Source organism: Oncorhynchus gorbuscha, linkage group LG16, assembly GCF_021184085.1.
Source record: "Oncorhynchus gorbuscha isolate QuinsamMale2020 ecotype Even-year linkage group LG16, OgorEven_v1.0, whole genome shotgun sequence".
Lineage (NCBI taxonomy): Eukaryota > Metazoa > Chordata > Actinopteri > Salmoniformes > Salmonidae > Oncorhynchus > Oncorhynchus gorbuscha.
Genome location: NC_060188.1, coordinates 86,535,933 through 86,550,656, shown reverse-complemented (window position 1 = coordinate 86,550,656; position 14,724 = coordinate 86,535,933).

Here is a 14,724-nt window from a genome sequence, read left to right as displayed (position 1 = left end):
AATGCAGGAGTGGCTTCGGGACAAGTCTCTGAGTGTCCTTGAATGGACATAATGGTTATAAATGAGGACCCCGGGGTGGAAAGAACTGTCTTCTCACCTCATTGTTCACTGGGCAAATATCAATGGAGAAATAGAGAGATTCAGTTTTCAGGAAAATAAAAAAATTAAGTGGTCTGTAGTTATACTTTATTAATCAGTAGAAAAAGGAGTATGCAGGATGAAATATTGAGTGGTACATAGCCTCAGTCTCCTTATAGAAATCAGCAGATCACAAACACATGTGGTAATGGCCCTGTGGTGGGCTCTCTGCGTCTGACACCGCCATCATTATGCAAGAGGTTTGTGTGTGTCGGAAGGTGTTAGTGTGTGTGTGTGTGTGCGTGCAGTACACTTGTGTGTGGCAACTGCTCTGCAACACACACGACCGCCCTCCTTTTAAAAAATTTTTACATTTTATTTCACCTTTATTCAACCGGGTAGGCTAGTTGAGAACAAGTTCTCATTTGCAACTGCGACCTGGCCAAGATAAAGCATAGCAGTGTGAACAGACAACACAGAGTTACACATGGAGTAAACAATTAACAAGTCAATAACACAGTAGAAAAAAAGGGGGAGTCTATATACAATGTGTGCAAAAGCCATGAGGAGTTAGGTGAATAATTACAATTTTGCAGATTAACACTGGAGTGATAAATGATCAACGTTGACAACGTTTCAATGTGTTGAGCCTCTCAGAAGGTACCCATTGGATGGCGCCGTCCGCAATATTTCAAGTTAGCTGTGGAGTGAGATTATGGTACGCTCTTAACTCCTTGACACGTGAATGCGTGCAGTACATATGTAACAGTATAACTTTAGACCGTCCCCTCGCCCATACCCGGGCGCGAACCAGGGACCCTCTGCACACATCAACAACAATCACCCACGAAGCATCGTTACCCATCGCTCCACAAAAGCCGCAGCCCTTGCAGAGCAAGGGGAACTACTACTTCAAGGTCTCAGAGCAAGTGACGTCACCGATTGAAACGCTATTTAGGGCAAACACCGCTAACTAGCTAGCCATTTCACATCCGTTACACATACAGTGAGCTCCAAAATGATTGGGACAGTGACAATTTTAGCACTCTACTCCAGCACCTTGAAATGATACAATAACTTATTTATTTTACCTTTATTTAACTAGGAAAGTAAATTAAGAACAAATTCTTCTTTGCAATGACAGGCTAGAAACAGTGGGTTAACTGGCTTGTTCAGGGGCAGAACAACATATTTTTCCTGGTCAGCTCGGGGATTCAATCTTGCAACCTTTCTGTTACTAGTCCAACGCTCTGTCATGATGTTGGCCTGGGGGGTTGGTTTATGACAGTCATAAATACCTCTTCCCCCCTTTTTCCTCTCTCTACTAAGGTTACATTTGCAAAACCCTTGGTTAACATAGAGATTCTGGGAACGTCAGAATGTGGGGGGGAATGAACTATATTCTGGTAATCCGAACAATTGAACATATGCAGTGGTACTTAATGAATATGATGTCAGTTCGGTTGTCATCTGAGACATAAGATGACATAAACTCTACAGTGGAAAGTCTACACATAAGAGTTATCGGATTCACAAGGAATTGTTGTTCAATTTAAATGTTTGAATTCTTCCTATATAAAGCCTTGACGACAACATAACTTCCTGTTCCGAGGATATGAGGACGATCCTATGTCAGAATGGTTCAGATAAAACTACAAAACGAAGCCAACATCAGCATGAGCTTTGGTTGCGAATGGTATGAACTTTTAACTCTCTTTTAACTCTGTTCCGCCCGCTAGGGATGCTTTTCTATGACGTAAAGAATTATCCAGGTATAATTCATTCTTTGTGTATGTGAATTCTGTGTAATTAGTTAGGTATTTAGTAAATAAATAATTAAACCCAATTTTGAATTGCTGATTTAAATTGTTAGCCAGGGTTCTTGCAGATAACCAAGAATTTAGAATTTTCAGATTATGAGACTGATGTAAGATGACGATTGATATTGACTGCTTTTGATGTAAAATATTACTAGATCTTTAAGAGTTTATTCAGAAGATAACAGCTCTATAAATATTATTTTGTGGTGCCCGACTCTCTAGGTAATTACCTCTCCATGATTAGCTCAATCAGGTGATATTAATTATGGATAAATTATTTTATAGAATAGCATGTGTTAGCAATTAATCCGGCATAGCCAAAGACACGACAGTTCTAACCACTAGGCTACCTGCCACCCGACTATGAGGTTAAAGTGCAGAATGTCAGCTGTATTTTCATCCATATCGGGTGATCATTTAGAAATTACAGCACTTTTTGTACATAGTCCCTCCATTTTCGGGGACCAAAATTGGGACCAATTCCTTTATGTGTATTAAAGTAGGTAAAAGTGAAATATTTGGTTCCATATTCATAGCACATGATGACGACATCAAGCTTGTTCGATGCATTTGCTGTTTGTTTTTGGTTGTGTTTCTACACCTGCATTGCTTGCTGTTTGGGGTTTTAGGCTGGGTTTCGTACATCAGCTGATGTACGAAGGGCTATATAAATACATTTGATTTGATTTTGATTTGATTTGTTTTTCAGATTATTTTGTACCCAATAGAAATAAATGGTAAATAATGTATTGTGTCATTTTGGTATCCGTTGTGTAACACAGAGGCCTAAAAGGGAATAGAACAGGTATCTTGCAGCGTTGGAGTTTTTATTCTTTTGGGTTCATTGGAGTGTTTACAGAAATGTATATATAAAAACCTTGTTTTGAAATAATGAATAACAGGGCCCTTCTCTAACTAAGGTCAATGAACCAAACATGGATTTGCAATAAAACCACAATAAAAACAATAAAACCACAATAAAATAAAAAATATATAAAAACAACAACATACTAACCAAGGCAACTGGTGTGCAATGATTCTTATTCTGTGTTTACCAACAAAAGAACGTGAAGGGCATGTCCTGCCCCTCTCAGGCCCTGGCTACAGACACCCTGAGATACAGAGGATGGGGAGAGAGGAGAGAGGGAGAGGAGAGGAAAGAAGTAAGGAGGACAGAGGAGTTGAAAGGCATTGGCTCCACTGACATCTGGCTTGTTTTCCATCATGTTTATAATTCATGATGCCCCCCCCCCCCCCCCCACTGGTATTACTGCCAAAGCTCATAAAACACACTGCAGACACTCCCCCTGCTATCCACGCGAACGGGAGAGAGAGCGAGCGAGGGTGTGAGAGAGTGAAGGAACGGGAGCGAGCGAGAGAGAGATAGAGAGAGAATGAGCGAACGAACGAACGGGAGAGCGCGCGAGAGAATGAGCGAACGAACGGGAGAGAGCGAGCGAGCGAGCGAGCGAGAGAGAGAGAGAGTGAACAAATGGGAGAGAGAGCGAGAGAGAGCGAGGGAGAGAGAGAGAGAGCGAACGAACAGGCAAGCGAGAGCGAGCGAGAGAGCGAACAAACGGGAGGGCGAGAGAGAGGAACGAACAGGAGAGAGAGAGAGAGGAACGAACAGGAGAGAGAGAGAGAGAGAGCGGAAGGGATGGGTGAGAGAGAGCGAACAACGGGAGAGAGAGAGAGCGAACGGGAGAGAGAGAGTGCGCAAGCAAATGAAAGGATGAGAGAGAGAGAGCGCAAGCGAGCGAACGGGTGAGTGAGAGACAGAGAGCAAGGGTGAGAATGTGTGTGTCAGAGAGGGAGTGCAGTGTGTGTGTGTGAGAGAGAGTCTGTGAGATAGCTCATACATATAGAGAATAGGGTTAATGGGAGAGAAGCATGTCACAAAACATCTATACACTATTCCATCCAGGCTGGATGCACAGGAACCCATTATGGCCTTGAATTATTTAAAGCACAGATTTCCTCCCTTTTCATTGCAGGTTCAGGGCGGCTTTTGAATCACTCTAAACGCACGTACACTGCACACTGCACACACACAAATCAAAAATGGAATGTTATTCATCAGACGCTTAGTAAACAACAGGTGTAGACTAACAGTGAAATGCTTAATTATGGGCCCAATGCAGAGAGAAAGAAAATAGAGAAATAATAGAAAAGTTTAACACACACACAAACAAATTGACTGGTTCCCATCTCTCCCCTCCTCTCAGGGCCGTGGTCACCAACCGGTCGATCACCAAACATTTCTGTTAAAAACCCAACGATAAAGTATTGCGTTCCTATTGTCTTTATTAATTTCTTGCTGTTTGCGGGAGGTGCACTTGATTCCGCAACCCTAGCGCCGGGAAGGTCAAGTGTTTCCATTGTTAACCATTTCATGTGTCTGAAGGTAAAACTCCGCCTACCCGGCCGGCCCAGACAGGAAATCTAGTGCACATATATGTCTACCGCTGGCCAATCAGATAGCTCAGATCACCGTGTTTGCACAGTTGCAAAAAGAACCCTCATTGCACGGCAAAGTTGATCATGTGACAATTACAAACTTTTAAAACTAGAGAGACCATCAGAGCTGCTGTTTTTATGAGTAAGTGGTTACTCATTTAAGTTGTTATTCAGCATTGTCAACACTTTTGTTCAACAGTTTTATAAGCCATAAAATGTGCATTTCGATAAGCTTGCTTTGTTATTATTTGCGAATTGTCCTTTTTAATATCAAGATACAGTATATTTCACTTTCTCTGGTCATAGGAGTAACAACATGAATTGGTGCATGAGACAGAAATAATGCAGTGCGACCGAAGTTTCGCCATAAGCTGTAAGAATCCTTTTCTCAGAGGAGGGAAGGAGAGAGGAGGGATGGTTCAGTCAGGTGAGAGGCAGCCTCACTGCTGCTCCCTCCGCTCAGACTGGCCTTCAGATGCAGGCCAACAGTCCAGTAAATATATATATATATATTATGCTCACTCAGCTGTGCCTCACAAGTAATTCCAAAAATGATCTATTACCAGTGTGATCATTTACTGAAAATGTTGAAATATAATTTATAACTGGTCTGAGAAGAACAACATTGGCAGGGCAATTTAAGCAAAGCCAATATACAGTGATAGTGTATTGGGCCTATAGCTTACTGCACAAACCTCATTACTCCAGTACTGTTTTTAATTGGTTAATGTTGCATAGGCTTACGTTTTTAAGTCGTGTTTAAGAAATGAATCTGAGCGGTAGATAGGGATGACCCCAATTCATTGACTGGTTGATTGTTTGGTCGATAGGCTGTTGGTAGACAGAGATTCTTTTAGTGGCGCAGTAGCAAATATATACAGTGTCAGTCAACAGTTTGGACACACCTACTCATTCCATGGTTTTGCTTTATTTTTTACTATTTTCTACATTGTAGAATAATAGTGAAGACATCAAAACTATGAAATAACACATATGGAATGTATTTTATATTTGAGATTCTTCAAAGTAGCCACCCTTTGCCTTGATGACAGCTTTGCACACTCTTGGCATCCTCTCAACCCAGCTTCATGAGGTCACCTGGAATGCATTTCAATTAACAGGTGTGCCTTGCTAAAAGTTAATTTGTGGTATTTATTTCCTTCTTAATGCTTTTGAGCCAATCAGTTGTGTTGTGACAGGATTAGGGGTGGTATACAGAAGATAGCCAGTCCTATTTGGTAAAAGACCAAGTCCATATTATGACAAGAACAGCTCAACTAAGGAAAGAGAAACAACAGTCCATCATTACTTTAAGACATGAAGGTCAATCAATCCGGAAAATGTCAAGAACAGTTGCAGTTGCAAAAACCATCAAGCGCTATGATGAATCTGGCTCTCATGAGGACCGCCACAGGAAAGGAAGACCCAGAGTTACCTCTGCTCCAGAAGATAAGTTCATAAGAGTTACCAGCCTCAGAAATTGCAGCCCGAATAAATGCTTCACAGAGTTCAAGTAACAGACACATCTCAACATCAACTGTTCAGAGACTGTGTAAATCAGGCCTTCATGGTCCAATTGCTGCAAAGAAACCGCTACTAAAGGACGCCAACAAGAAGAGATGATTGGTTCCAACCGCCGTGTCTTTGTGAGACGCAGAGTAGGTGAATGGCTGATCTCTCAGATGTGGTTGCCACCGTGAAGAATGGAGGAGGAGGTGTGATGGTGTGGGGGTGCTTTACTGGTGACACTGTCTGGGATTTATTTAGAATTCAAGGTACACTTAACCAGCATGGCTACCACAGCATTCTACAGCGATACACCATCCCATCTGGTTTGCGCTTATTGGGACTATCGTTTGTTTTTCAACAGGGCAATGAGGGCTATTTGACCAATAAGGAGAGTGATGAATCAGATGACCTAGCCTCCACAATCACCCGACCTCAACCCAATTGAGATGGTTTGGGATGAGTCGGACCACAGAGTGAAGGGAAAGCAGCCAACAAATGCTCAGCATATGTGGAAATTCCTTCAAGACTGTTGGAAAAGCATTCCAGGTGAAGCTTGTTGAGAGAATGCCAAGAATGTGCAAAGCTGTCATCAAGGCAAAGGGCTACTTTGAAGGATCTCAAATATTTGTTTAAAACTTTTTTGGTTACTACATTATTCCATATGTGTTATTTCATAGTTTTGATGTCTTCGCCATTATTCTATTATTCATTATTAGTCATGATTCTATGTAGAAAATAGTAAAATAAAGAAAAACCCTTGAATAAGTAGGTGTGTCTAAACTTTTGACTGGTAGTGTATATATATTTGCGTCCATCTCAGTGAACTAATCCATTGCGGAGGCCTAGACTAAAAAGCTTGTTCTGAAAATGTGGTGGAGGCTCCGTATGGAGGGTGTGATGCAATTGCGGAGCCTCAGGAGGCATGTAGAGGCCAAATCAAGCTCTGTACAGCATCGCTATGCGTCTCCCAAATGTTGTAACAATCCAAGGGCTCTGTATAGCTCCGCATTGACATAATTGGTTTACGGTAGGTGGGGATGGTACATCCTGTATAAACAAACTCACTTCCTTGACAACAGCTCTGCACTGCTCTGTGGAGTGCAAGACGTATCTTTGCCCTGACTTATGCAGAAGCTGGATCACCATAAATGCAGACACAGGATGCAGACACAGGATTAACCATGCAGCGCCAATATGCACAATGCACTTCTCTCTCCAGGAATTACACCAATTTGTGCACATTCATTGTTTCATAACTTAATTGTGTGAATTGTTTGTATTTGATTGTTAGTGTAAATCAATTCCCCATTACATATATCACCAGTAGTACATTTACCGTTAATTCCTATAATTTCTAATATAAAATGTTAGTTTGGTTATGTGCAATTCTGTTAAAGCATTCAATATATTATTATTCCAGTCTTACCGTTCTCATTGTCAGAGTGGACACATTGTTTGCTGAGCTCACAACCTATTCTACACTTGTGAGAAACAAAGTTTAAACAAGTTTATTCTGATCCCTATAAATGGTCAAATAAATTGTCATTCTACATGAGAAATGTTGCCGAATCTGCGAATAGTGAAAGCCAGCAGGAGGAGAATGGTTGGGTCAGGTTAAGATTTTTTCTTCCTCTAGATCTCTGGCTCCCTCTTGAGTCATTTATGTGTTATTTCATCAAACAGTAAGCCTAAAGCATCAGACAAGCTCAATGCATATTGTTGATTTTATTAAAACACATAGGGTGTGTCTATATATGGAAAAATACACGTTTAAAAAGTTAAGCCAATCGATTGGTTAGGTAATTAAATTGTAATCAGTAACATATCTTTTGGATTACCCAAACTAAGTAACGTAAACTGATTAAATTCTGTGACTTTTAGATTAATTTCCCCTTAAGAGAAGAAGACAAAAATGTATGTTGCCAATTGAACAATATCTATTATAGAAAAAGTTTACATAGCTGGCCATATATGGATGTTCAATTGAACTTTATGGGTTGGTTATGTTGGCTTCTTCCAACCCATCACTTTCTACTAGATATAATAATACGTTTAAATTGTAACTTTACATTAAAAACCAAAGTCTATCAGAATTCCAGTCATTCCAATAAACGTTATACACCTTGATCTGCAAGAATAGAACTTGGAAATATGGATGTATAGATTAACCCCAAAACTAAGCACTTATTAGCCAGCCGCACTCTGTTGTTTATGATTTTGTTGTCATGGAGGACTGACTGGGCTCATTGATTCGAGTTGAAAGATAAATGCTGTGTTCATTGAATGGCATGCTTTGAGCACTACTTAAAACTGATATTTCCATGTGAAAAATGAATACCATATGCTGCATTTGCTATAGGCTTATTGTTTAACTTTTTGTTGGTGACACTGATATCTTGATAATATACAGCTGTTTAAAAGGCAAATCCACAGATGAAACAATAACAAAACCGTCGCCACGTCTCTATTTTGGTAAAGAAATGAGTGAAGGGCCTAGAACATTTTTACGACTCTCAGATTAATAGACCGAGCTATGGATGCAAGGACTGACCATCCATGATATACACATGATTGTTTTAACCGTGTTATGAGGCTATACAGTGTTTGTTTACGTTTATTTGTAATTCCTTACATGTAATCCGTTTCTCTCCAACGCTGTACAAAGCATTACATGGATTTGTTCCTACCTATCTTTCCGATTTGGTCCTGCCGTACATACCTACACCTGCGCTACGGTCACAAGGCACAGACCTCCTTCTTGTTCCTAGAACTTCTGGGCAAACAGCTGGAGGCAGGGCTTTCTCCTATAGAGCTCCATTTTTATGGAATGGTCTGCCTATCCATGTGAGAGACGCAGACTCGGTCTCCACCTTTAAGTCTTTCTTGAAGACTCATCTCTTCAGTAGGTCCTATGATTGAGTGTAGTCTGGCCCAGGGGTGTGAAGGTGAACGGGAAGGCACTGGAGTGACGAACCACCCTTGCTGTCTCTGCCTGGCCGGCTCCCCTCTCTCCACTGGGATTCTCTGTCTCTGCCTGGCCGGCTCCCCTCTCTCTCCACTGGGATTCTCTGTCTCTGCCTGGCCGGCTCCCCTCTCTCCACTGGGATTCTCTGTCTCTGCCTGGCCGGCTCCCCTCTCTCCACTGGGATTCTCTGTCTCTGCCTGGCCGGCTCCCCTCTCTCTCCACTGGGATTCTCTGTCTCTGCCTGGCCGGCTCCCCTCTCTCCACTGGGATTCTCTGTCTCTGCCTGGCCGGCTCCCCTCTCTCTCCACTGGGATTCTCTGTCTCTGCCTGGCCGGCTCCCCTCTCTCCACTGGGATTCTCTGTCTCTGACTGGCCGGCTCCCCTCTCTCTCCACTGGGATTCTCTGTCTCTGCCTGGCCGGCTCCCCTCTCTCCACTGGGATTCTCTGTCTCTGCCTGGCCGGCTCCCCTCTCTCCACTGGGATTCTCTGTCTCTGCCTGGCCGGCTCCCCTCTCTCTCCACTGGGATTCTCTGTCTCTGCCTGGCCGGCTCCCCTCTCTCTCCACTGGGATTCTCTGTCTCTGCCTGGCCGGCTCCCCTCTCTCTCCACTGGGATTCTCTGTCTCTGCCTGGCCGGCTCCCCTCTCTCCACTGGGACTCTCTGCCGCTGACCCTATTGCGGGGGGCCGAGTCACTGGCTTACTGGTGCTCCCCCATGTCGTCCCTAGAAGGGGTGCGTCACGTCGTGACAGTTTTTTTTTGCTATACTCAACTTGAGTGGGTTGAGTCACTGACGTGATCTTCCTGTGCGGTTTTGCTCCCCCTCGGGCGCGTGCGGTGAGGGAGATCTTCGTGGGTTATTCTCCGCAATGTCTCAGGGTAGTAAGTTGATGGTCTGTTGATATCGCTCTAGTGGTGTGGGAGCTGTGTCTCAACCTCAATGCTCGGCTATGAAAAGCCAAAGGACATTTACTCCTGAGGTGCTGACCTGTTGCACCCTCCAACCTGTTGCACCCTCTACAACCACTGTGATTATTATTTGACCCTGCTGGTCATCTATGAACATTTGAACATCTTGTAGAATGATCTGGCCTTAATGGCCTTCTACTCTTATAATATCCACTCGGCACAGCCAGAAGAGGACTGGCCTCCCCTCAGACCCTCTCTAGGTTTCTTCCTAGGTTTCTGCCTATCTAGTTAGTTTTTCCTAGCCACTGTGCTTCTAAATCAGCGCTTCTTGGTGTTTGGGTGTTTTAGGCTCAGTTTCTGTAGAAGCACTTTGCGGCATCTGCAGATGTAAAAAAAGGCTTTATAATTAAATGTGATTGGTTGAGAGTGAGGGGAGGGTGAGAGGGGGTTAAGCGGATCAGATCCAGCCTGAACTGTTCAATATAGTTGGGAGTTGTAGTTTCCAACAGGCCAATATCCTATATAGTCTAGCGCGTATAACGTGGTAGTTAACTACAATGACCATAATCCATTGGGCATCTACTGTCCGGTCTGTGTTTCTTTTATGCCTGCTTTGGAAGAGACATGTGATAGTGAGGGGATATAGAGCGCATCTGTACACTATATATACAAAAGTATGTGGACACCCTTCAAATGAGTGGATGTGGCTATTTCAGCCACACCTGTTGCTGACAGGTTATAAAATCGAGCACACAGCCATGGAATCTCCATAGACAAACATTGGCAGTAGAATGGCCTTACTGAATTGCTCAGTGACTTTCAACGTGGCACCGTCATAGGATGCCACCTTTCCAACAAATAGTTTTGTCAAATTTCTGCCCTGCTAGAGCTGCCCCGGTCAACTGTAAGTGCTGTTATTGTGAAGTGGAAAGGTCTAGGAACAACAACAGGTCAGCTGTGAATGGGTAGGATACACAAGCACACAGAATGGGACCGCCAAGTGCTGAAGCACTAATGAGTTCCAAACTGCCCCTGGAAGCAACGTCACAAGAACTGTTCGTCTGGAGCTTCATGAAACGCGTTTCTATGGCCGAGCAGCCATAAACAAGCCTAAGATCACCCTGCGCAATGCCAAACATTGGCTGAAGTGGTATAAAGTGGAGTCCATTGGACTCTGGAGCAGTGGAAACACCTCTGGAATGATGAATCACGCTTCGCCATCTAGCAGTCCGACAGGCGAGCTGGGTTTGGCAGATGCTAGGAGAACGATATCTGCCCCAATGCATAGTGCCAACTGTAAAGCTTAGTGGAGGAGGAATAATGGTCTGGGGCTGTTTTTTATGGTTCTGGCTAGGCCCCTTAGTTCCAGTGAAGGGAAATCTTAACCCTACAGCATACAATGTCATTCTAGATGATTCTGTGCTTCCAACTTTGTGGCAACAGTTTGGGGAAGGCTCTTTCTTGTTTCAGCATTACAATGCCCCCTGTGCTCAAGCGAGGTCCCATACTGAAATGGTTTGTTGAGATCGGTGTGGAAGAACTTTACTGGCCTGCACAGAGCCCTGACCTCAACCCCATCGAACACCTTTCGGATGAATTTGAACGCCAACTGCAAGCCAGGCCTAATCGCCCAACATCAGTGCCCGACCTCACTAATAGTCTTGTGGCTGAATGGAAGAAAGTCCCCGCAGCAATGTTCCAACATCTAGTGGAAAACCTTCCCAGAAGAGCGGAGGCTGTTATAGCAGCAAAGGACGGACCAACTCCATATTAATGCCCATGATTTTGGAATGAGATGTTCGACGGGCAGGTGTCCACATACTTTTGGTCATGTAGTGTATCTCTACCTGAAAATGCATAATCTGTGATTGATATTTGGTATTCAGCAGTCCTAAAAAGATGCCTTATTTACTTTGAAGAACGACTAAATAGTGATTTTGTCAGACGGCATAGGCTGCAGCTCTAAAGAGATGAGATGATGACTTGGAATGAAATAATAATGTCATCAAAATAAACCAATGTAATATACTCAACAACTGAAATATGTTATTCAAGTAGTGTGAATAAATGGTTAATAGGTGCTAAGCAGTAATGGGCAGTCACTACCATCATGGGACTTTTATTCATTGTTTTATTCTGTTTTGTTTTGTTACAGCATTCAACCCACATAATGCATGTTCCATTCAATGTTTTTTTTTTATAATTGAAAACGAACCGACCTCAAAAAAACACAAATTATTCAGCACTAGAGGGGGGTGAGGGAACGATGAGACGGGGGTGAAGGGACAGGGAAATGGGCCACTCCGGTACTCTAGCCTCCAGGCTTTCTCTTTTACAGATGGGCCTCACTGTCTCCAGAAAATTGGATTTCTCTGGCCTCTGGGAGTGTTTAATATATTAGGATCCCCATTAGCTACTGCACATGCAGCAGCTACTCTTCCTGGGGTCCACATAAAACATACAAATACATGCAGCCTACTCAATCACTTTTTATAGCTACTGTTTACAGGCCTCTTGGGCCGTGTACAGCGTTCCTCACTGAGTTCCCTGAATCCCTATCGGACCTTGTAGTCATGGCAGATAATATTCACATTTTTGGTGACTTTAATATTCACATGAAAAGTCCACCGACCCACTCCAAAAGGCTTTCGGAGCCATCATTGACTCCGAGTGGGTTTTGTCTAACAGGTCTCTGGACCTACTCACTGACACAGTCATACTCTGGACCTAGTTTTGTCCCATTGAATAACTGTTATGGAGCCCTCTGTGACGACTTCCGCTGAAGTCGGTCCCTCTCCTTGTCGGGTGGCGTTGGGCGGTCGACGTCACCGGCCTTCTAGCCATCGCCGATCCACTTTTCATTTTCCATTTGTTTTGTCTTTGTCTTACACACCTGGTTTCAAACCACCAATTACTTGTTCAATATTTAACCCTCTGTTCCACCATGTTTGTTTGTGAGTGGTTGTTTCTTGTATTGCGGTCCGTTATGTGTGGCCTCACCCACAAACAAACATGGGGGAGCAGAGGGTTAAATATTGAACAAGTAATTGGGGGTTTGAAACCAGGTGTGTAAGACAAAGACAGTCGCTAGAAGGCTGGTTAGAAGGCTGGTGGTGTCGACCGTCGAACGCCGCCCGAACAAGGAGAGGGACCGACTTCAGCGGAAGTCGTGACAGTCCTTCTAGCCATCACCGATACACTTTTCATTTTCCATTTGTTTGGTCTTTGTCTTACACACCTGGTTTCAATCCCCCAATTACTTGTTGAATATTTAACCCTCTGTTCCACTATGTTTGTTTGTGAGTGATTGTTTCTTGTATTGCGGTCCGTTATGTGTGGCCTTGGATTTATTGACGTGTGTTGTATTATTGTTGAGTAAATTGACTCATCTACACCAGCTACACACAGACGCATTACACCCTCATTGCTGCTCGATCCCCCTATTTTCCCAACTTAATTGAGGAGAATAAGAACAATCCCATATTTATTTTTGATACTGTTGCAAAGCTAACTAAAAAGCAGCATTCCCCAAAAGAGGCTTTAACTTCATGAATTTATCACTGCTGAACTTTTTGAGGAAAAGATCATGATCATTAGAAAGCAAATTACAGACTCCTCTTTAAATCTAAGTATTTCTCCAAAGCTCAGTTGTCCTGAGTCTGCACAACACTGCCAGGACCTAGGATCAAGGGAGACACTCAAGTTTTTTAATACTATATCTCTTGACACATTGATGAAAATAGTCTTGGCCTCTAAACCTTCATGCTGCATACTGGACACTATTCCACTGAAAGAGCTGCTTCCTGTGCTTGGCCCTCCTATTTTGAATATAATAAAATTCTCCCTATCCACCGGATGTGTACCAAACTCACTAAAAGTGGCAGTAATAAAGCCTCTCTTGAAAAAGCCAAACCTTGACCCAGAAAATATGAAAAACTGTCGGCCTAAGTCAAATCTCCCATTCCTCAAACATTTTTGAAAAAGCCTTTGTGCAGCAACTCACTGCCTTACTGAAGACAAACAATGTATACGAAACGCTTCGGTCTGGTTTTAGACCCCATCATAGCACTGAGACGGCACTTGTGAAGGTGGTAAATTACCTTTTTAATGGCGTCAGATCACTGTGCTCCTAGACCTTAGTGCTGCATTTGATACCATCGATCACCACATTCGTTTGGAGAGACTGGAAACCCACATTGGTCTACACGGACATGTTCTGGCCTCGTTTAGATGTTATCTGTTCAGAAAGATATCAGTTTGTCTCTGTGGATCGTTTGTCCTCTGACAAATCAACTGTACATTTCGGTGTTCCTCAAAGTTTCGTTTTAAGACCACTATTGTTTTCAGAAACATAATGTTAACTTTCACTGCTATGCGGTCAATATACAGCTGTATATTTTGATGAAACATGGGGAAGCCCCAAAATTGCCATCCCTGGAAGCCTGTGTTTCAGACATAAGGAAGTGTTTTACTTTTAAACTCAGACAAAACAGAGATGCTAGTTCTAGGTTCCAAGAAACAAAGATATCCTCTGTTGGATCTGATAATTAATCTGGATGGTTGTACGGTCATCTCAAATAAAACTGTGAAGGACCTCTGTGTTACTCTGGACCCTGATCTCTCTTTTGACGAACATATCAAGAATATTTCAAGGACAGATTTTTTTTCCATCTTCGTAACATTGCAAAAATCAGAAAAGTTCTGTCAAAAAATGATGCAGAAAAATGTATTCATGTTTTTTCACTTCTAGTTTGGACTACTGCAGGGCTCTCCTTTCCCGCAACCTGGATAAAGCACTAAATAAACCTCAGTTAGTGCTAAACACGGCTGCTAGAATGTTGACTAGAAGCAACATTTTGTTATCATGTTACTCCAGTGCTAGCCTCTACTCTGGCTTCCTGTTAAGGCTGGGGCTGATTTCAAGGTTTTACTGCAAACCTAAAAAGCATTACATGGGCTTACTCCTACCTATCTTTACGATTTGGT